This window comes from Schistocerca nitens, chromosome 4, assembly GCF_023898315.1.
Source record: "Schistocerca nitens isolate TAMUIC-IGC-003100 chromosome 4, iqSchNite1.1, whole genome shotgun sequence".
Classification (NCBI taxonomy): Eukaryota; Metazoa; Arthropoda; class Insecta; order Orthoptera; family Acrididae; genus Schistocerca; species Schistocerca nitens.
In genome coordinates, this window is record NC_064617.1 from 454,467,927 (window position 1) to 454,489,539 (window position 21,613).

Genomic DNA, 21,613 nt, shown 5'->3' on the forward strand with positions numbered 1-21,613 from the left:
GAGTTGTGGCAACATCGTTCTTTCATAATTTCCTGGGTTTAGACATTCAAGATCAAAGGTCAGGGAGAATGTTCTTGAAATGTAAGCTTCACGTGACACTGACTTTTCCTTGGGAAAAACATCACTTTTCAACATCTTGAAAGTCGCGTAGGTAGCGTTTCCAACTTTTGCGTTTGGAACGCCAACTTACGTGTAAGGTTAGCGACGGGGGAATGCGTATTAATGCCTACTGAAAATATGGATTGAAACCGAGCTGTTGAAGCTCCATTTACCAGAGAGATAGCTGCTACTCTTTAAACTTTGGTGAGGTTTGGCAACACAGTCGATATAGATTTGGCATCCTCGGCTCGTCTCGTCTGGCTGTTTGGGTTTGCATCTACAAGTCGATTATTGTTGTGAATGGTGGCTTGTGTAGTTTTGTGAGGTGTGTTAGCTCATATGGGCTAATTTGTGTGCTTTCATATGTCTTTAGTTCTGCTGTTCAGTGTACGCCAATAGCCGATGACTAGAATGTGAGCGAAACGAAAAGTACGGCAATTTTCGTATAAATAAAGGCAAGAAGTTAAAAGCGTATATGATCTCGATGCAGTGAATATTATACGTATTCTGAACTGTCGCAGGCCCGTAAAAGACATTTTAGACGTCAGTCTACTTGAGTATGATGCATTAGCGAAGTAATTGTGCTTCCTACCGAAAAGTGTACAGTGCACTTTAAATTCCAGATTGTAAGCTTGCTGGACAATTTGTGTTTATTATTTTTTCCTGTGTGCTAGTCAGGTATTCAAGGTAAGTACGAAGATCATTCCACTAGCCTCATGATACTGACATATTCATACAGGGGTCATTGTTTTGTGTGTAGCGGGAATATTTGGCTGTATTTTGTAAACTGCTGACGAAATTTTATGATTTGGAATTTTGGTATGAAATTCTGTAGTGTTTGCAGCATAGCTTTTTTTCGACACCTAACGAAGGAAATGAAGTCCACTGCTGCCCAGGGGTTTAAATCATCCACAAGGATTTTCTTTTCTTTATTATTATTATTATTATTTTTTTTGCCATACTTTTGCATGATTGCATCGTAACTGAGAACAACGTAGTAGTATTCATAATATTATCATTTGAAACTTAGCGGTAGGCCTAATCGTAATTGAATAAACTTGTAGTACCTTAGTATCTGGTATATGTGAAGATATCGTCCTTTGAAATGTCAGTTTGAAAAAGGTGTATGTATTATGGCGACTCGTAGACATTCTACGAGATTCAAGTCTCGTGTTTTTTTCTTAGTGTACCTACCATTATTTTTTTTTTTTTTACGAATTTTAAAACACGAACGATGTCATCTTGTTTTACAGTAACGTAAAATACAGAAATCTCCTAAAATTAGTGCGCGCGTATCATAAATGCCATAGGGTAACTCAATTGATGATGCAGCTGTATGGATGATAGAATATTTCTTCTTGTTAACTGATAAGCTCCTTGGTAAGGTTTCATTATTGATTATAATTGCAAAGTTGTTTTACTTGAATGGAAAATCATAATTCTGTTTTTTTTACAGAGTGATTTGCCTCAGTGAACTTTCCAGTTTGAAATAAATTTTCATTTTGTGACATTGGATGTAATTGCCAAGTAAGTTTGAAAGTTGCACTTACTATACTGCATGAATTAAATGAATTAGTGTTTTTGTTGCCTTCTCCTTAAATTATCTTTAAACTGATCGGTAGGGCTATAGAGTGTGTGTTATAAGTGTTCTGCTTGGCTATTGGGTTATTATTTGTCGTTTCTGAGTTTCAGATCAGGTTTATGATTTCTGAAAGCTAGCATGAATTGTTACTGGAAATGTGTTTTGTGTGGTAGTGCTTGGTAATACCAAAGCCAGTTTGTTTCTTGAGTCATTCATTGTCATTGTCACTTGTTTGCTGCCCATTTCACCTTTTCTCAACCTTTAAGAGAATGTTTCATGGGCAGTGGAGGAAGAAAGTTTTGCCAAGCCATGGTCTGCCTATTAAGTGAACAGGCTGCGCATGAAATTTTCTTCGTAGTGGTGTGGACAGCCCTCTTTAAACTGTTTAGAGAGAGAGAGATAGTGCGAGTGCAGGAAGTCAGAATGAAGAAAAACTGTCGTATCTACAAATCCTGAGTTAGAAAATTTTTTTCTTTCTTTCAGTGTGTGAGTGCAAAATACTGTATCTTGGATGGAACTTAATTTTTCAGTTTCCACTACCAAATAATTCTGTTGAAATTGTGACTTTTTGGCGTCAAGGGACCATTACTTTAACCTTCCAGCCAAAGGGCCACCTGGGACCATATGGCATCGTATGAATATTCTTTTTTGGCACATTGAATATGTCATGCTGTTTACATGGAATTTGTTATGTTCATTGCTGCTGCTCGCATTTGTGTTCCATGTTGTTGTCAAGTTGTAAATGTACCACATTTCAAAATAATTTCCTGTCCATTTTTGTCATTTTAAATTAACATAGTAATTGGTTGGCCATTAGCATGAACAGCAGAACCAATTCAGATCAAGGTGAGAATAAAATGAGAAAAAAAAAAAATTAAAAAAGCTTTTGAAATTCATGAATATTTTATAAGTTAAGAAAGTGCTCTAGTTAATTATTTGAAAAAGAAACAATAATGGGGTCGACAGAAGCGTGCGATCCCACGCGTGGCTTTGACCCGTGACGTAAGGGTGTTGTCGTGTGTGACGTCATGACGGCGCGGAGTTTGGTTTGAGTGTGGCTGTCTCCAGTTCTGTTTTATCTTATTTTATTTACTTTTCTGATCTGTTCGTTCTATCTTGTGAGATTTTTTTTTTTAAATTTAAAAACACTTATTACTTATTTTAATTATCTGTTTCCTCCAATTTCTGTTTTAGTTTATTATATTTATCTTTCTGATCTGTTCGTTCTATCCCGTGAGATTTGTTTTTTTAAAAAAAGACAAAAAACAGTTATAAGCTACTGAAGCATCTTTATCTTCTATGGGTTGCAGGGGTTACGACTCCTGGGGAGGTGTGTGGGTATTCATGCATGGCTGTCTTCACTTACACGTTGTAGCTACGCAAGGCGTCTAAATTTGTTTATATTTAGTTTGCCCCCCACCCAAAACACCCCATTTCCCGCGCTTGTCCCGTTAGTGTCATTAGGCTTCTTGTGGAAAGTGTGTGTGTTTGTTTTTGTTTCCGCCATATTTGTGACGTCATGGGTCAAAGTAGACGGGCGGGGTCGGACGCTTCCCACCCAAAACACCCCATTTCCCGCGCTTGTCCCGTTAGTGTCATTAGGCTTCTTGTGGAAAGTGTGTGTGTTTGTTTTTGTTTCCGCCATATTTGTGACGTCATGGGTCAAAGTAGACGGGCGGGGTCGGACGCTTCCGTATTTCCCAATAATGGGACTGCTATGTAGGAACAACCAATCAGAGCATGTATTTGGCTACACCTCCTGTTCTGTGCACAGTGTCATGTCGCTCCGCTACTGGTTATCTGTCAGCTACAGGTGACCAAATTCCAGTCTTTGACATAATTGTTGTGATTTGTTTTGATGTACTTTGTTTTCATTGCGGCATGTTTGTATTTCATTGTGATACATTTTTTTTATGGAATTTGTGAAGGTAACTGTGATATTGCTTTGGAATTTGGTATGACTGTTCGAATCGTACAAAGCGAAGTCAGTATTGCATGTAAACCAGATCATTCAAAGCAAACCCATTACTGCATGTTAAATGGGGAATATAGGAATGTACTTTGCAGGGAGTGGTACGGCTGCTGCTACTTGAGCCAGATTGTGCTTGTGTGTAATGGTGAACTGACATCATATCTCCCTGTCACTCTGATCCAAGCAAGTATATGTTGGACAGATCACCCATAACGGAATTTCTACTAGTTTACGTCTAAGTCAGTGGAAGGAAAATGTTCAAGAAGTGGAAAGTTTGTTGGTATTGTTGCTTAAGCTTGCCATTCAAATTGATAAACCCAAAAAGTTTACTATAAATAAGTGGGGAGGGGGAGGGAAGTGACATGAAGGAACACATTAAAAATCATCTCAAGGCACTTGCATTGTAGTGATAATGGATATTGAAAATGCCAGCTGTAAAGATTTGATAAGCTGACTCCATTAATAGAAGTTTTAGGTGTGTATAAAATTGCTGTTGTCTCAAGTGAGATAATTTGTGTGAAACACCATATTGGAAAAATGATGGTTCAAAATACTCTTTTGAAGGAAACTTCATCTAATTAGTTTCTTTCTGATTCTTAAGTAGACTCTGACTTAAAAAAAGCACCAAAACATAAAATTCTCTGTTAAACAGTAAACGAAGTAGCCTTAATTGAAATTTGTGAGCTCAATGAATTGCAAAGCCCTACAGGCCATTTGGTACCACATTGCACCTCAGTTCGACTGCCTAAACAGTGTTCCATGGTGTGCATGCAGTGATGGCATTTGTTTATCAATTTCTAATGCTTTTAAGTTAAAAATTGTTGTTTTTCTAAGATTTTGAGGTAACTTTAGATACTTAATAAAATGTATTGTAGACAGAGTAATACAAAATAATGATGGTAACTCAAGTGTGGCAAATTGAATACAAAAATTATTATATTTGTAAATTTGCACTTGTGTAATAATCAGTAGGTCACAAAACACTGTCCAGAAAGTTTGCAGACACAAGAACAAATTATTTCTTTAGAGGGAATGATCAGTAGAACAGCCTTAAGGTTTTATGCAGAAAGAGTTTGAATTATTGTGAATTTCAAAGATTGAGCAATATTTTTGTTAGTGAACCTTAATTATAGTGAATCTTATTGATAAGGATCTTCTGATAAAATACAGCACTAACTGTAATTTTTATTTATATGTAATCAGTTTGTTTAAAATTGTTACCATACTTAACACAAGTGCTGCATTGATTATGATAACAATCAGAAATGTGTATGTTCAAACAAGATACTGTGTACATAAGAACTAACAGTTTGGACTTTAGTAATAACCCACTCAATTACCGACAATTACTGTATGTTCCACAGTGCCGTCTTGTCTTGACTACTGAATAGGATATATTTTTTTTTAGGGAAGTGGGGTAGATAATTTCATGAACTGCTTGAAAACTCCTAAAATAGGTATTATATTGCAGAAATTGAATGAGACTGTTCTGAAAATTTACAACGAGAAGTACAATTGTAAAATCTGAATCATTGTGTTAGAATGGAATGTTTCGAACAAATAATTAACATTGAATTATAAATTAATTGAAGTACATATGGAAGAGTTCCAGCAGCTTTGTTGGTGAATGAAGTTAACTGTAGGTTGAGTTTATGAAGCTAGAGATCTTTAGAAAGATGCATTGTAAAAGATGAAAAAGAAGCTTAGAAATGGATATTAAATAATAAGATATGTGCATGCAGTTCACTAAGAACTTACTTTCTTTCTTTCTTTCTTTCTTTCTCTCTCTCTCTCTCTCTTTTTTTTAAAGGGTGATGCTTAGGTCTTGCAGTGCACTGTTAATCTGTGATCACTGCATGTTCAATCCAAACCACTAGCCTTTAGAATAGGTAAACTACAATGTTGGTGCATTTGTGATAGTGTTTTGAAGATTGTCAGATAAGCATAACAAGATTCGTTACATACCATCAAGGGGCACGCCTTATCTTTCTCTTTTTATTAACAGCAAAGTGCTATACTCTCAAGGGAAAGCACATGACCATGTAGCAATGGTACACAGCTCGTTTTAGTATCACCTTGCTCTTTGATCCTATGTGGCTTTACAGTGTAGGTGATGCTGGAGTTAATTTATTTTCGTGTGTAGTTCAAACTGTAGTTTGTGTATAATAGGGGAAAGGGGCCTCATTTCACCTAGGTTCACCTTTCAGCAGTTTGAATTTCTCATCACTGGAAGCACTGTTGAATTACCAGCAGGTAAACAGTAAAATTTCCACGACAGGGTCTTTCCAATATTATCCATAAGAGGATTGCCATTTAGTAAATACTTTCTTTGGTGTGAATAAAGGAAAAGCTAAGTTCTGTTTTCAATAGTGCATTTTTGTTACTTAATGTTAATTAATTTAAATGATATTTACTCATCCATTTAATTAAAATATCGCATATTTAAATATACTTTTCTAAATGAACTAGTCTTAATGTATGCATTCAGGATGGACCTCAGCCCATATGTATGATTTATTTTGTCAGTAATACATTACTGTATGAAATACTAGTTGCAGATTAGTTTAAATTGCTTTCTTGTAGACTGGAGTAATACGGTGCAAACTTGCAAAAATAAAAAGTGTGTTAGACTAGAAGTGAGTAAGGCAAAAAATTGCAAACGCCATGAAAGCACTAGTGCATGGTAGGTCTCATAGAACTGCAGCAGATTTCTATGCTGTGTGCTTTGCTTGACATATTAATAAACAACGTCCTGAAATTGAACGATAGTCTAGCAGTGTTACAGGTCGGAAACAAGTCAGTTTCGCTTAGACAGCGGTAGGCTATTTTCGTGTAACCAATAAGAGGCTAGAAAAGAGGCAATGAATTTCTAGTGCCGAAATACAAAAAAATTCTATTCTTTGCTATTATAACAAATAGTTTGACTGTTTTTACCAAAAATTGTGATTATGAAGTTCTGGTTAGGTTAGCTTCAATTGCAGCAGCTGGATATTTGTGACATCAAGATTATAAATTTCATTGATGTGTGTCATGATTTCTATGGGTGTGGTAGGCTGGAACCCAAGAACATAGTTTAAAACTTGGTTGTCACAAATATTTGACTTTTCTTTTCCAGACATGTCACGAATTATGATGTGGTTTGGACTGTGACAGTTTGGTTGTGAGTTAACAAAGCTAATGAATGTGAAACCTAAAAAACTGCTGACAAACTGAGCTGTAGCTTAACCCAAGGTTTAGATTAGGTCAGAATACAACAGTTTTATTCGCAAAAACTAAATTATTAACCTTTGTTGTCTCATTATTGTTTCTTTTTCACATAATTAACTAGAGCGCTTTCTTAACTTATAAAATATTCAAGAATTTCAAAAGCTTTCTTAAATTTTTTTATCCATTTATCTTCATTTTGATCTGAATTGCTTCTGCTGTTTATGCTAATGACCCAACTTCACCACAACCTTGTAATTCATGACATGTTTGGAAGAGACAACAAGGTTGTGGTTAGTTTGGGACTTAATAGCACAATTAAATTGGTAATGTTGATTACCAAAATATTTGCCTGTTTCTGTTAATCAAATGAATTTATCCATTGGTTACAGTAGGCATCCATAGTGATCGAATATATTTAAAGCATTATCAAATTTTAAAAATGTGTGACTTCATGGATATGAAATATAGCTTGTCTAATGAGTTACTAAAAATTTCTTTCATTGTGCGACCTGGTACTAAGTTATTTCCAGCAAAGGTTCCATACCCTGTTGCTGCCAATTTGTCTGTCATAATCTTCATCCTGCTTTTTTTCTGAGTGTCTTATGCAAAATGCCCATGCAAATGTTGAGATGCATTATATTGCCATGTGTTTAAGTGTCTCAGCACCTGCAATTTTAAATGTATTTGTTCGTTTCTGTGATATGTGCTTTCACCTGAGCCCTTACCAGCTCGTTTTGCTTGTAATGATAATGCTATGAATGTAATCTAACAATACAGTGTCCGTGCTGCTTTGTAATTTCGTGTATCTCATAAATCCTGTGCACAGGCTTGTGGGCATCAACAAGAATCAGCAGTTCTACTCTGGTACGTAGTGAATACGTAAAGATACTCAGTTTGATTACAACCAAGCAATAGTGCCTGACTTCTTGGAAATCATTGTTGGAACCTGCACTGGGGATTCTGACAATAAGCTTAACCAATAACAATACACATGGGGATATAGGTGAAAATTGTTCTTTAAACCACCATTTGAAGACACTGTACATCATTTCTGAATGGTAATCTTCAGAATTCTTGGCCCTTGACACCTTAAAAATCAGCTTCTGCTGATCTTACATGAAGCACTATAAACCTGTTACCCTTACCCATTGCTCATTGTTCAGGACTAATCTCATGTGTGTTTATGATTGATGAAAGTTTCTTCTACTTAATAAATTTGAGACATGCCAACTTGTCTGATTCCCTGGATTGTTCTCAAAACACTGTTCTTGGAGCTAATCACTTCATTCCATTAACAATTTCCTTCCGTCATTGGTTTCTGATATGTTAACCCCCATGCCTTTCAGTATCCTGAACATTGTCCATTTGGAATTTGCATGTAGCAAACATGCTGAACACAGTAAAAGACTAGGATAGGGCGAGTGGTATACCTCGATATTTGTACAGGAATATTATAAGCACTTGATGTGAAGTTTGATGGTAATAAAATAAGTTGTGTCGGCTGTTACTTGTATGCAGACAACGCAACAGCAGCAGGCAGATGTGTATTAAAGTAATACATGCAGATGAAAGGGTGAAACATTGCTGTAAACAAGGATTGTAAATTTAATTGCTACTTGTCCAAGTCACAGCTATTTAAACTGTGCCAGTACCTGTAAACGAAGGGCGGTGTCACAATCCATGATCTATTTATAAAAAACAGTGAAATATTTCTCTGCTCTTTTTGCTATGCATTTGGTCTGTGCTAGCACACTGACTGAGGGAATCATTGTTTTTTAATTAAGTCATGGGAGATGGTAGTTTGATCATTTTTTATTAATATATTGAATGTGCGACTCTATTGTTAATAAACATTGATCCACCTGCCTTCTCTCGTAATTTAATAATAATAATAATAATAATAATAATAATAATAATAAACAACAACAAAAACAACATTCACCCACTCAGTCAGTTTGCTTGTGCAGATCCATTGCATAGTTATTTCACCACACCATTATATACGTTTTCATCTCTTTGCGATTAACGTATGAAACGATGGAAACTTCTGGTAGGAATACCTCCAATGTAAGAAAAGACAGATTGCTACTTACCGTAAAGAAGAAATGTGCAGTTGCAGACGGGCACAATTAAGATACTTCCGAAAACTATATGTAAGTGTCCTTTAATTTTCCTGTCTGCAACTTGATGTGTCCTCTTTACGGTAAGTAGCAATCTGTCCTTTCCTACATTGTAATTTAAGCTATGAGACATGGGCTCAAAAAACAGCAAACAGGGCAGTGGTTTCAGTTTAGGTACTAAAAATACATTGCCTCTATTCTTGCTTCCTATTAGTTATGTCTAAAAATCACCCTGTTGGCTTCATGAACTGACGCATAGTGACCCTATGAGCAGTAGATAAGCATACCTGCAACTGCCACTGGCCCTGATCTGTATTGTAGCCACTGAATACTGTGTGCCACAAAACATTTTTTGCAAAATCACTTAGCTTACCCACCTTTTTTTAAAAGGTTGTGTTGCTTGCCTTTTGACTTGGAAATATCTGTGCTGCAGGCTTGCATAAACGCCTTCGCTTTGCTGGATATTCTCTGAACAGTTCTCAAACCAATACCACAAGCTCCAGTTGTCTGTTCATGGCATTTGGCAGTGGTGTGATATCTGGCTTGTTCTGTAGTGGATTCAGTGGAAGACTGTCTTTTTCAAGTTTTGATACACGTGGAACGCATTTCTCTTATTTATTTGTGCAACACATGGCATGATTGCTTGCCGCCAATCATTCGGCACAGAATACTATGATGGAAATAAACAATAAGCTTCACAAACATAGCACAACCCCCAGAGAAGACGACTGATTTGCCGATTGGCTGTGAGTCACGTAGTACAGCTCCACCAGGTTCTGTGCATCAGACCTTAACCCGCCTTCACAGCTGCTCTCAACTCAAGGATGTAAATAAAATAGCTAGAATTGACCGGATCAAGGGTTTCTTGATAGTGTCAACTACTCACTGTCTGAAAGCACTAGTTTATAATGAGCAAAAGAAACAAATGTTGCAGAATTATTTGAGTATTATGAAGAAGCTATTCATTCTGACGATTTCATAGAAGACTGGATATATAACCTGATGTTGATTCTTTGTATGCTGAAGTGAAAAGTACAGGTGAATGTGAATCTTGCACAAGGGGAATAAATGTACCTCTTTTTAGTTGCAGATCTCCAAGCCTGCAACAGAATTACTGTAAGCAAGCACAAGGGGAAGACAGCTGAGTAAGGAGGTATTTGGCCTCATTCGAAGGGAGGGGGTAGGGGGAGAATCATTAATACTAGCTATAAAAAAAGCTGAAATGAATTGCAGACATTAGTAAAAAAAAGTGAAAAGAGAGTTTAAAGAAAATTAAATATGAGAAATAAAAAAAAATAAATGCAAGGCGGCAACAAAACTGTAGTAATTGAATCTTCTGATTATCTGGTTGTGAAAGTATGGACTTAAAGTGATATAAGGACTAAAAATAAAGTATTTTGCAACAGTAGAGTTTGCAGGTATGAACAACAAAGTTCTATTTGTAGAGCAGGAGGAAGAAAGACAAATATTTTAAAGGAAGACTCATACAGTTAGTTCAGTTACTTCATCGTGTGATTTTCCTGCATTTATTTCTTTAGAAATATGTTATGGTTCCAATACTTTAAATAAACTTTAATTTAAAACTAAAAAGAGCTTCATTATTTGAGTGATCAGAGGTTCCTCATACCCTGTTTAAATATGCATGGTAGGAGTACAATTCAACAGAAATAGGCTTCAACAGAAATGTGAAATTTAACCTTTCATTCATTTCTAGGAAAAAATTCGCAAGACATCCCATGTACTATAGGAACTAAGAAAAAAATGTAGTGTAACATATGTTGAAATGTTACCCCTTCTTCCCTGTACATTACCTTTAAAATCACATTTTAATTTGAAGTGTCACATTTTTGCAAAAGTGTACAGAAGTGTTGTATACGTAAAATGCAAATGATAATAGGTATACAGATCATTGCAATTGTTGTACAAATTACCTGTGTATATTCTGTCCTGGGTTCTCCATTATTGCAACAAAATGTATTTATTGTTTTTCCTGTGTTCGGCTAATTCGTGTAATGATACATTTACATGAAAAGAGTTATCATTTGTTTTCCCACAATGTTTGTTTCTAGTTAATAAATAGTCGCCTTTTGTATGTAACTGTGAGGCTTGCTTGTGTGTAAAAATAAGTATGTAGTGTGTACAAACAATTCACGAAAAGTGATTTGCTGGGCCGAATAAAAATAAACAAATTAAATATGTTGTTTCAGGTTACAGTAATGCTGTTGTGAAAGATAGCTGTGCAGCATCTATTATGTTTAACACTGCCACAAATTTTTATTGAGAAACCAAAGGCAGATCAACAAATCCGTCAAGTAAGTCACATAATGTTGCATAATGAACATTCTTTAAATTAATAATTTGTTTCTAAAACAAGTTCCCATGTATGAAATTTGAAAAATTCAGAGTAAATGTTGTAGGTCTGATACTGTATTTCAGTATGTGTAGAGTTCAAACCACAAAAAAGTGTGTAGTAGGATGTATGAAGTAAACCTCTTGTTGTCTTTCTAATTACCAGATGACAGTGGATGAACTTTACATTTATCTTCATACTAACAGAGTTGTGTGTAAACAAGTACAGAACACTCCTGGATTCCACCTTGCAAAACTGGCCTACATAATCATGTATATTGGTTTTTATGATATATCAAGTATCTGCCTTTGAGTATCTGCCAGTGGAGATTTTTAACTGTTTCTGTGTCACATTTTCACGACTGAAAGAAGTCTGCAACCATTTGAGAGGTTTTCATTGAATATGGTTAAATTCTCTTGTTTATCAATCCATTATGAATCCCTGGTCCTGAGCAACATTGCAGTATAGACTACCAGCAGGTATACCATTGAATCAGTCTGCCAATTGCTTTGCTTACTGTTCGACCTATGAAATCCTTATCTCAGTGGAATATTATTTATAGGTATTTGTATGAAATGACTTAACTGCAAGACTTGATAGTCTTGGTACTTGTTTTATAATTTCCTTAGATGTGGCTGAGTATTATGTGCAACATTTCTTTGTAGACGACTACATCTTCTACTAAATGTCCGATATTGCAACTGCCTATATGTTGGTGTGGGTAATACAAAGACTAGTGCTCTCATTCTGTAAGTCACTCATGGTTTATCAGTGACTCTCCAGCCAAAATAACTTGTTGTCTTCTGCCTGTCAGGAAGTCCTCAACTCCGTTGTAAATCTTTCTAGAGAACATAATATAAAGCAGACCTCATCGAGCACTGAATCAAAAACTACTGGAACAAGAGGATCTTTATTATACAATTAAGAAGAGGAAGGTGCTCTGGCTCTTAAAGTTATGGTGTATGTGCCCTTATGTACCTAACCAACTACTGCTACTCACTTTTTTCCATGTACAAGCAATTTCAGTTAAGTTGTGGGTGTCATTCCCCATCTAGTCTCCACACATGACTTTGTAACTGCTAATACTGGTGCTGCACAAGGTAATGTAGCTTGTCCGTGAGGATGTGGAACTGTCAGTCATAAAACAATGAGTTGGTTTTCCTTCTTTTTATCCTTATGTCCCCATTATAATTTAAATTATGCACCGTTTTTCCGTCTTGCAAACTGTTAATATAGCTAATCTGCTAACCATTCATTTCTGTTTTTGTTTGCCTCTACATTTGTTCATATTTTAATTGTAACTTTGTTTGGGGTCCTATTTGCTTTTCACTGATAGTTTTTTTGTCGGAATAGCTTAGGATAGGTAAGATTTTGAGTGTATTTCTTATCTCAAGGCACTTAACTACAACAAAGCTGGTGTGCCTTGCTTTCTCCACAGGTGTACATCAGGGCACGTTCCCTCCATCTTAAAATGAGGTCATATGTTTTAAAGTTGGTTTTGCCAAGAATGCTTAAATTATGATCCACTATACTCTTTCTTAAAGTACAAGCAACACGTTGGAGAGTTGGGCAGCCAACTCGTGAAATGAAAATTGCGAGCTTCTTACACTGAATTTGCATGAAATGCTTGGGTGACAGTGCTGCATGGAGTAGCAAATGTCTAGTGTCGATGATGATGATGATGATGATGATGATAGCTGAAGGTGACAAAGCAGATTACTTATGCTATAAACATCACAGATATATAAATATTTGCCATCATTTGTCTCAGTTGCCAAAATGGCAATTACAAAAGTTAATGTCATTATTTGAGACAGACCAAGCCAGCATGTGTGTGTGTGTGTGTAATTGGACAAAGACCTACAAATGCCAAATGAAACAAGAAAGATTTGGAGAACACCACTCATTAAGTCACCACAGAAGACAGCAGATGCTATTTAAAAACACAGACTTCTCTGCCATTGGAGAAATATTGAGTGAAAGATCATATAAGATAGCTCCAAAGCTATGCAATTGAAAGCATTTGTCAGTAAAACAAACACACACACACACACACACACACACACTGGAATTGGCAGTCGTGTGTGTGTGTGTGTGTGTGTGTGTGTGGTGTGTGTGTGTGGGAGGGGGGGGGGTTGCACGTGGGCTTGTGGTTCTCTTATGGATGAAGGCTATGGCCGAAAGCTATATGTTAGTGTCTTTTAATTCTGCCTGCCTGCAACTTGATATGTCATCTTTATGGTAAGTAGCAATCTGTTGTAATACTAAAATAAAGGGACAAAAAGTTGGCAGTGGGGGGAGGGGGAGAAATTTCATTGTTCAAATGACTTTTGTACGAGGTGTGTCCCTGTGTATATGTGTGGAAGAGGCCCATTTTAAAGGCTCACAACAGCCCTGTGCTGATGATTCAGATAACCGTAGGAAAGGTGACTTCTGTGGGGAGATAGCCAAGGAGAGAGAGGATATGTTTATCAGTGACAGGCATAGTTCCAGTCGTCTCTCCCATAACACCACCTTAGTGGCAGTTTCAGCAGTAGTGCAAGTGGTGCCAAATAAGAAAATACTATATTCCTAGCCCACTGTTAACACAATGAGGCACTTGACTGTCTGTCAGCTCTCCTGACTATTTTTTCTTTGTTGATACTTCAACTCACACAATATACCATGGTGCTTAATTGTCACCTGTTTCAGGCGTTAGTTGAGTGCATCGTGGTTAGAATTGAGTTATACCTGTTTGCAGAGCACTCACTGAAGCACTGCTAGGCAGTCAGCATCTCCCATTGTTCTTGTGATATGTGTACCTGCCCTCCCAGATACAGCTCACTATGAAGTGGTTAATGATCTGCACTCAAGTGATCACATCCTGATGCATCACTGTGACCTTAGCCTCCTGTCTAGATACTACTTGATATGTCTGAACTTCATTAGGTTCACCTCAGCTTTGCTTGAAACAACTCAGTACAGCATTACATTTCATTCAGCAGGGCAATGTGTTTCTTCCAGCATGTGGTGTGATAGTTTTCTTGTGGTGTAAAGGAAGTTCAAAGGTCCTCTGGCTATTGCAATGTACACTGAAAAGGACACAGACAGGTGATTTGTTGTCACAGACCTTTAAAACTGAATGTAATTGATTCTTTCTCCAGGAGAAAGTTGAGAATTCTCAGTGTTTGTTATGAAACGGTGTTACTATGCTATGCACAGAGAATGTAAAGTTTCAGTTGGCGGTGAAAGAGCAAACAGTTACAATGATTAATAGAATGATTTGTAAGGGATTAATTGAATTGTATATCAAATTTGCAGACATGATGAATGTGATGTAATTGGTGGTACAAATAGCACATTTTCTGAAGCCACATTGATTTCCTTCAGTGTATTATGGGATTGAATCAAAAATATGGAGAAATAATGTATTACTGTGAACACATTAGTTAATTTAGGAGGCAATGCATCCATGGAATGATTTTTGATTCAAGACTCACTGTGATGGCTTTCTAACAAAAAATGGAAATCTGGAATCAATATTAGAAGATCCTGAATGGATTGTGCAGACCTTGCATTTTTAATGGACTTGACTGCATACTTGAGCACCTGTGGTAAAACTTTGAAAAGTGAGAAGCAACTTATTTATGATTTGATGGCAACAGTGCTTGCATTTAAAAAGAAAATCACACCGTGGAAGGGACTACTACCGACAAGAGCACCATCCATTTCCCTAAACACTCTGGTGAATTTTGAAAAAAAATTGTTGCAATTTTGAAAGAATTACAGAACAGTTTCCTAAATGTTTTGAGGACATTGCCAAACTCACAACTGTATTTGAGCAGTGTTCAAAACCATTTGCTGTTTTGGTTGCAAGTCCCTTGTGTATGTGCAGATAGAACCAATTAATCTGCAGTGTGAGTCCCATTTAAAATATAAATTCCACTGCATTAAAACATTTCAGTAGTGCTATAAATTCTTCTGTCACTGTAATGAGCTGCAAAAGTGGTATCAATGTTTCGATGAACAAATGTGTGTGAAAGGTTTTTTTTTGTGATAATGAAACTAAATAAATCATGATTTTTGTGGCAACTTGAATGGTGAGACTGTATACTTCTGTCCATGTGCTAACAGTTTGTGCCAGATATAGATTTTATTATGTCTTCAGTGAACCAAAAATAAATAATTGTGAATGTTTGTCTTGTTTGTAACTTTTTTTGTTAAAAAAATGGAGCCATTGCAATGTCAGTACAGTAGTTCTAGATAACTGTATTTGATTCCAGCTACATGTGAAGCAAACATTTATTCCTCCTAACCATTTACTATAGATACTGTTCATTTTTGCCTTCCTTTTCTATATCTGAGTTTAAATGTTGTAAGAATTTTACAGGGAAGAGTATTGTTGATGTAATGGAACTACAAATCCTGCTTTATTATTTTTATTTTTGTTGGTTTATTTTCTTGTGCCAGAAGTTAGTAACAATATAATATTGGAAATATTTTATGGAGGTGGGCTGTACAGCTTTAATAAATGTGAAGTACTGCATTAAGCAATACACTGCTGTAATGGTATATTTTTTTGCAGACAATTCCGGTCTAGGATCAGATCATCACCGGGCCCAAAAAACCATTTCAGCTATGCATTAATGTAATGGGAATAACACTTATTACAGTTACATAAATGCATAGCTAAGATGCTATTCTGACTCAGTGATGGTCTGATCTTGGACCGAAATCAATTGTCTGTAATCAAATATACTATTACAACTGTGTACTGAAAAATGCAGTTTGTAAGAGTATAATATTGCTCTTCATGTTGAGTTTTACAGAGCTTAAGAGTTTGGATTTTACTAATATAGCAAGCCATTGACTGTTCCTTGCGCGACTGCTTGTGGTATAATACTGTGGGTTCGCAGTTTTCCAATCTGTGGTAGTAGGAGAAGTGTGCAGTCAGATAAGAGAGCCACATGAATGTGGAGAGCTCCACACATACAGAGTTCTTCCTGTCTGTGCATTAAGACTTTGATATGAAGCAGAGTCAAAAGTCTTCAGAGCACCTACAAAGACTTATTGTCATCTGTTGGAGTAAGGAGCACTGGCCTGTAATCAGAGCCAAGTGTTCTATTTTGGTGTGGTTGGATGTCAGTTGACTGCAAAGAACCTCGCAGCCCTTTGAATATAAACATGAAAGCTATATATATGAAAAGAGAGCAAACAAAGATAATTGTGAGCATTTCCATGTTCAGTCATGTACCAGTTCCACCAAAGTTCGGGAAATCATTAAGTGGGTTTCCCATACCTGGGGAAGGACACTAATACCTTCTGTGAAGTCTCCAGATAGTCCTTTGAAAGAATCTGGAGACATTGAAAATCCAGTGGCATAATGTTGTTTTAGCAATCTACTGTTACACTCCTTAAACAAGCCATGTTTCCAATTAGGCATCACAGCAGTGTTCACACGAGCTGCCTAGGAAAAAATTAGCCAGGTGTGAGAAGGACTCACACACTGGGGCGTTCATACAAATCTCATTATTTATATAAACAGATTCCGAGAACCAGGAATCTTGATGTTTCTTGCGCGTTATCAACATTGTCGCTGGCAAGATATCAGTCCCAGGGATCACAAGACTCCCAGGAATGTTTTAGTTTCAAGAGCCAGATAGTAAATGCCAAAAATGATATTTTTTCTTGTCATATAATTACAAATTCACAGTTTGCAGATTCTTTTCCTTTGTATGTAGTGTGAAACCTTGCTTGCCAGATTTAACGATTTTAGGTCAAAGCATGTCAGATCAACACAGAAAAGTACAATTTTCAACCTAATCTTGTTCGATTTTAATAAAATTTGGTGTGTTCATTGCACATGACGAGCATGAAAAATACCAAATAACAGAATTTTAGCACAAGTAAGACAGGAATAGCAACCAGTTGAAGTTATCAAAATGTGTAAAAAATTTGGCAAACGTTGCTGGAACAGTGAGCCAGTTAACTTTGGAAAGGTCTTGAAACAAGCTTTTTCAATGATGTGCAAGTTTTTCATATTCAAATAATGTACGCAATTGAAGTCAGTGATCTTGTACTTTGACCTTGAATATCTCAAAACACGTCACCTATGAAATTGACAAAAAATATATATTTTCTTCTTCATGTTATGTAACAAGGTAGAATATCAAGTTGGAATGACATTGCTATTTAGGAGGTATAAATTATTATGTACAACAACGTGTTCCATTAATGCAAAATAAATTGTATTGAGGATCTAGAAATATGAGACAGAGCACTGAAAAACGTGTTTATTGTTGAAAAGGTGGTGTTACAGCACTGCACAGTAAAGTAACAGGGTAGGCGAGTCACTATCAAACTATCCAATATTGGATGGCAGATGTGGCTACTAAATGTACACTGATAGTTGCAGCAAAAGGTGGTGTACATTGAAATTGTACAACTCTACCTTGAAGATTATGTATTGCTGTAATCAATTTGGGGAAGATGGCACAGCAGAAACAAGAAAATCTACTTAAAGTGCAGATGTGGATGGTTGATATGATGGGTGGCATGACGACACACTACAAAAAATGTAGAAAAATATTAACTCTGGGACAAGGGCTTGTATCTGACCCAACTACATTGACGCAAGTGGAAACCATAAACCTGCATACCTCCGAGACTTGTCAAACACATCTGTAGCCCCAAAAATGGCTTTAGAAGCATTAAATTATAGTTTGGTGTCTCATGGCGAGTCTCCAGTGGAAAAGAAGAGGCTGAGAGAGAAAACATATACACAGAAAAGGTTTGAGTAAGTTTCTGAAGTGTTCCAAAGTAATTACGTTCCTAGTGTGAAAAAAATGTAGATTACAAAAGAAATGTTGAACCTGGAAAGGTATTGCAATAAAAAGAGAAATTCAGTACCAGCACCGCAAGCAGTGAGAAGATCCAAATCCTGATACTACTGCTGAAAAGTTGGAACATTCAGAGGATTAAAAATGAATTTAGAGCCTCTAACTAGTTAGTGAGAAAAGCAAAACAATTAGCCACAGAATGTGGTATCTTAGCAGCTTCCAATCCACGACCTAAACATGTCTTAAGTGAACAAATTGTGAATGTTGTCATAGAATTCTGTTTTTCTGTGTAGGAGGATTTTGTTTCTGTTAATGAAAATGGTTACCAGGATTCAGAAACAAAAACGATTAGTGTTGGGAAACTTGCATGAACTGTATCAGGCATTCAAAAATGAACACCAAGGACTGAAAATAGGGTTATCGAAATTCTGCCAGTTGTTACCCAAGAACTGAGTTTTGGCTGGTGCAACTTGGTACCCACAGTGTGTGTGTTTGCAGTGTACACCAAAACATGGTCGTGTTCAAAGGTTCCCGATTAAAAGAGTTGAGGCGTGATGCAGACTGTCAACTTAGTGCCTACAAACCCTGTCTTGAACTTGGATCATTTGTAATCCTGCACAGCCATAATGCTATATGTCCATGTGTGAAAAATGCCTAGCTACACATTCTATCATAACTCACCTGCAAGAGTTGTTTGATGAAAGTGGATTTGATGAAATAACATACAAACTGTTGACATGTAAGATAGAACAACTCTCCAGACATGTGTATCATCTGTGGAAGACTTCTTGGGAAACCTTGCAGACAAATTAAAAAAGCTTCTGTTGCATTCCTTCATAATCACCCAACAGTCTGAATTTCTATATCTGAAAGAGACACTTCTTAATAATAAATGCATTGTAATATGGGTAATTATCTGCAAACTCATATTTGTCCTGCAGGATGAGGTGCAGGGATTTCATTGGAACAATGCACAGGCCATCATTCATCCATTTGTTGTTTGTTGTAAACACCCAGTAAACCGTGCAGTTGATAACATTTCTTTTGTTATAATATCAGAATGCATTAAACATGACACAGTGAGTGTTCATCTTTTTCAGTGTCACTTGGTTAGCTTCATGAGATCCCATTCTCATTGAACACTCTAGTACAGGTACTACTTCTCAGATAGTACTGCAGCCTAGTATAAGAATCACAAAAATGTTGCCAATATAACTTTTCAGCCAACTGATTTTAATGTCTGCAGAATGGCATTTCTTTGTCACATCACATGGCAAAGGACCATGTGATGGTATTGCTGTTATCAAGAGACTTGCTGACCATGCCAGTCTGCAGCGCATCTGCAACTCTTAGATAATGACAGGCAGAGAGTTGTTTGAATGGTGTTCCAAGAACACTGTAGTGTGTCACTCTCATTATACAACTAACAGTGAGTACGATGAAGAATTTTTCCTTCAAGAGCAGCTTGCGCAACAAATTCACGCAGTTATAGGTACCCACAAGTTACATTGTGTTACTCCTGCTGGCCCTTACAATATCCAAATGAAAATTTTCTCGACTTTACCAGTCATCAGAAATGAATCTGTTCTAACTAGGACCCAATGAGACTTGTACCTTGATGGTATCACAGGGTTTTTGCGTGCATGTACCAAGGTCGCTGGAGGCCGGGATGTGTTTTGATTGTTAATGAAGATGTCAGTTTGGTTTCAGATAGCTTCCTACATCCTCATGGGCCTTCACCTTCTTATGTATACTGTGAGAAACCTGACATATTAACTGTGTGCAAGAAGGGCATTCTTACAAAGGTTGAGGTGAGAACAGCAACAGGACAGACACATTTCCTTTCACCATAAGGTGCACAAACTGTTGTTATTGCTTCCCAGTATTGAGGCATAGTAAATCTAGATGATACATTTGTTTCTGTAAATCTGAACCTGTTTAATGTGCCTTCCAAACATTTGTTTGGCTGGGATGGCTCTATCATGTTTGGCATCATTGAAGGTCAGATGTCATAGTGTGTGACCTTGCACATTGTAAATGCTTGTTATTGGTCTGTTGACGGTACTAACTTTTTTGAGCTGTGTTGTAACACCATCTTTTTAACAATAAACATGGTTTTCAGTGCTCTGTGTTGTATTGTTGGACTCTGAATACAATTTATTTTGCATGAATGCAACACATTGCTGTATTTATATTAAATTTCAGCCTCGGGTTGCATAAGCAAAGAAACTTTACCTAAGTTTTGGCTATAATAATGTAGCCTTCTTCAGAAATGCCACAATCAAAAATGAAATTAAAAAATGCCAGATATTGGCCTAATCAAACTTATTTATTTATTTATTCCATGTGATCTGATGGTCCACAGTGTGTTGCAGATGTCAGAAAATATCAGTTAACATTGTTAACATATATTGATATATTATCCTCATGTATTATATTACAAAGATTGGTTAAGTTTACTTCACTCCAATTGCTCAATGTTTTCAGTTTAACACAAATAGCAAGATTACTGTTCTAAGTATTCATTTATAGAGTAAAAACAGTGACACAACAAATATGAGTTCATGGCTTTGCTAAATTTTATGTTGTCTTCGATGGACTTAATACTAGTGGGAAGATTGTTGAACAGTTGGAGGCCCATGTGGAAAGCTCTCTTTTTACACAGATGAGTATTTGTACGTAAAACATGCAAAATTTTGAGTTTTTCCTGGTGTTGTGTTTATGTATTTCATTATTTTTTAAGACTCTGGAGTCAGTTGGCACCATGTGGTTTCCGAAAAATTTTAGAGTCTCGAAAATGTGTAGGCAAGGCAGCGTAAGGATTCCCAACTTTCTGAAGATGGGTTTGCAGGAGTCTCTGGTTTTGCTCCCACTAATAATCCTCATTGCTCCCTTCTGGATTTTGAATGTGTTCAGGGCAGTTGGAGAATTTCCCCAGAATATCACACCATATTTTAGGTGGGCTTGTATGTAAGCGTAGTACGCACTGGTTAATGTTTTCAGGCTAGCACATGATTTCAGTACACTCAATGCATAACAGCCAGTACTAATTCTGGCATTTACTTTTCCTGTATGTGTATTCCATTTCAGGTTATCTTGAACCCACAGACCAAGGAATTTGAAAACAGTGCCAGTATCTATTGGCTGGTTATTTACAGTGACAAGTGACTGAGAGGAATTTGCATTTTGTGTTGTGTGAAAGTTCGTGGAAGCTGTCTTTTTGGTGTTGATAGTTAATCTGTTTATTTTAGCCCAGTTGCTAAGTTGTTCATTGGCCAAGTTCACAGGTTTTTGCACAGCCTCTGTATTCTCCCCTTTGAGGAGTACAGTTGTGTCATCAGCAAATTTTATTGTTTTGTGTGCATCTACATTCAGGCTCAAGTCATTAAGACACAGGAGGAAATGTAAAGGTCCCAATATTGAGCTCTGTGGTGCACCTTGCTTTACAGTTTTACTACTTGATAA

The 21,613-nt window shown here is 36.6% G+C and overlaps 1 protein-coding gene across 1 annotated transcript in view; it reads left to right on the top strand.

Annotated features, from left to right (window-relative positions):
- Positions 1-401: 401 nt before the first annotated feature.
- Positions 402-21,613, top strand: part of LOC126251789 (paired amphipathic helix protein Sin3a-like) — a 34,037-nt gene continuing 12,825 nt past the window's right edge. The window contains exons 1-3 of the mRNA XM_049952415.1: positions 402-786; positions 1,556-1,626; positions 11,188-11,292. The gene's annotated coding sequence lies outside the window, so the exon portion shown is untranslated. The remainder of the gene's footprint in view (positions 787-1,555; positions 1,627-11,187; positions 11,293-21,613) is intronic.